The following is a 2,500-nucleotide window of genomic DNA, read 5'->3' on the forward strand; positions in this document are numbered from 1 at the left end:
CCTGCCTCCCCTCGGTGACCCACCCGTGTGGTCCCGTGTGCCAGCGTGCTCCTCCCGGGCGCTGCGCTGCGCGTGCCGCACCGGCCGTGCCCTGCCGGCCTTCCACGCTTCCTCCTCCCCTCCCTTCCCCCCCCCCCCACACCGCTCCAGCCGCCCCACGCCGTGCCGTGTGGGGGCCGCGCTGCGAGTCGGCCGGGCCGGGGGCGGCGGGGGGCGGCGGGGGGGGGGGGCGCGCTGGGAGGAAGGAGGAGGGCCTCCGGCCACCGCGGCCGCCGGTAGCGGCCCCCCCGGGTAGGGATGGCCATGGGCCCCGGGCTCCGGGCCCGAGGGTTCTCGGTCGGAGAGCCGGGCGGGGGTTTAAAGACTCGGGCGGCCCGATGCGACCCGGGGGGCAGCCGGGCGTGCTGCCGGAGGGGCCGGGGGGTCGGCGCGCGCGGGCGCCGCACCCCCCCATGCCCGCCGGCGCGGCCCGTGCATGCCCCGCGGGCAGCCGGGACGGAGAGGGGTACCCTGCCCCCTCTCTCCGCGGTCTGGTCTCGGCGGAGAGACGCCGCGCGGTCGGCTTGCGCCGGCCTGCCTCGAACGCGCGACCCCGGCGCGAGCGCGTGCTCGCCGCCGGGACGGCGAGCCCCCACCGCGGGTGGTGCGGACGCCGAGCCCCAGCGCATCCCTTCTCCTCCCTGGCCGGTGCTCTCAGTCTCCCGCCGTGGCCGTCGGCGGCACCCTTCCTTCCCTCCCCCCCCGCCCTGCCCCGGCACTCCGCCATCCGGCGCGCCTGCCTCGCTCTGCCCGACCCGGCTTCGCTGGGCGGCAGGCGGGCGGCGGGCGGGCGGGCGGGGGCGGCCCCTCCCGGTCTCCGCGTGGAGGCGGGGAGAGCGGGCGCCGTTCCCCGTCCGTCCCGCCTCGCCCGTCTGCCTGCCGCCAGGCGTCTGCCCGCGGAAGGGACGGGCGAGTGCGTGGCGTCGCTCGGGAGGCTGCGTGTGTGCAGGCGGGTGTTGGGTGCCGTCTCCGGGGCGGCGGAGCTGGAGGCCGGTGAGGCGAGCGAAGGAGCTCGGAAGCGTGCGGCTGGCGGGTCGCGGGCGCGCGGGCAGCGGGTGGCGCCGCTCCCAGCGGCGGCCGGGCTCCGACGCCGGGGCTCCGCGGGGACCCACACCCCGGTCCCTGAGGCAGGTGGCGCGGCTGGCGCGCCGCTCCCTGCTGGGCCAGGCCGAGCCGGGCGCCTGGGCCGGACTCGAAGCGAGAAAGGGGTTGTCCCAGGTCGGGAGCGAGGGCTCCCCGCCCCTCTCGTTCGGGTCTGTTCTCCCCCCCCCCCCCCTTTTTTTTTCCCTCTGTGCTTGTACGGTCAGTGAGGCGTGCCCTCTCTCTCCGCTGTCCCTTGCTCAGCAGCCGGCGTCGGCGTGAGGAGGGAGGCAGAGCGGATGGGGGCCCTCAGGGGGCTGCGAAAGCTGCCCGGTCCCCCCGCGCGCGCGGTGGGGACCGAAACCGAGACAACTCTTAGCGGTGGATCACTCGGCTCGTGCGTCGATGAAGAACGCAGCTAGCTGCGAGAATTAATGTGAATTGCAGGACACATTGATCATCGACACTTCGAACGCACTTGCGGCCCCGGGTTCCTCCCGGGGCTACGCCTGTCTGAGCGTCGCTTGACGGTCAATCGTCACCCCCATTGCCGCGTTGGCGCAGCGGTGTGCCGCCCCTCGGGGGGGGGCCGGGGGGGGCGGCGGCGGCGGCGAGTCGGTGGGGGGGCGGCGGCGGCGGTGAGTCGGCGGCGGCGGCGGAGCCGGGACCACCGGTGCGTGCACCGGTGGCCCCGGTCTTCCGGCTGGCCTGCCTGCCCGGCTCCGGCCGACCGTCCGCCTCCACCGTCCGCGGCCGGCGTGCCTTGCCCTGCCCTCCCTCCCCTCCGAGCCCGGTGGCCACCGCTGCCCTGCGCGGTGTGTGCGGTGTGGCGCGGCTGGGGCGCCTCGCAGGCCCGCGCCGCCGGGGAGAGGGGGTGCCTCTCCTCCCCGTGTGGGCCCGGGCCTTCGTCCCCCTAAGTGCAGACTCGGGAAACCCCCGCTCCCGGAGCGCCCGCTGTGCGGAGTTCGTCCCGCCGGGCCCCCAGGTTCGGTCGGTCGCGGTGGCCCGGCACCTGCCGCCGCCGCCCGCCGCCACCGCCAGTGCCCGCCGTACGACGGCTCTCCTCCACCACTCTCCCGGTGGTGCGCTGGTCCCCCGTTCCCCTCCGGCGGGGGGGACGGCCGGCTGCCTTTCTTCCCCTCCCCTTGCCCTCTCCCTGCCCCGACTGCTGCCGCTTCGGCGCCCGCCGAGCCCCCTCTGCCCCCCCCCGCGGCGCACCCGCGTCCGTAGTGCGTGCCGAGCCACTTCCACCCGCCGGCTGGCGTCAGCCGCGGCGTTGCGTTGAGGCCGGCAGCGACGGCGCGCGGGTGTCTCCGCGGGGCGGTGGTGTGGGGCAAGCGCGGGCGGCGCCGTTCGGTGGCGAGACGGGGGAGGGGGGGGG

At 77.7% G+C, this 2,500-nt stretch overlaps 1 non-coding gene across 1 annotated transcript; it reads left to right on the forward strand.

The window, feature by feature from the left end:
- The first annotated feature begins 1,489 nt into the window (after positions 1–1,489).
- LOC138064967 (5.8S ribosomal RNA) lies at positions 1,490–1,642 on the forward strand. The gene has a single exon (XR_011138161.1). It is a non-coding gene; the product is annotated as a 5.8S ribosomal RNA (ribosomal RNA).
- Positions 1,643–2,500: the final 858 nt, after the last annotated feature.

Source organism: Struthio camelus, unplaced genomic scaffold (assembly GCF_040807025.1).
Source record: "Struthio camelus isolate bStrCam1 unplaced genomic scaffold, bStrCam1.hap1 HAP1_SCAFFOLD_140, whole genome shotgun sequence".
Lineage (NCBI taxonomy): Eukaryota > Metazoa > Chordata > Aves > Struthioniformes > Struthionidae > Struthio > Struthio camelus.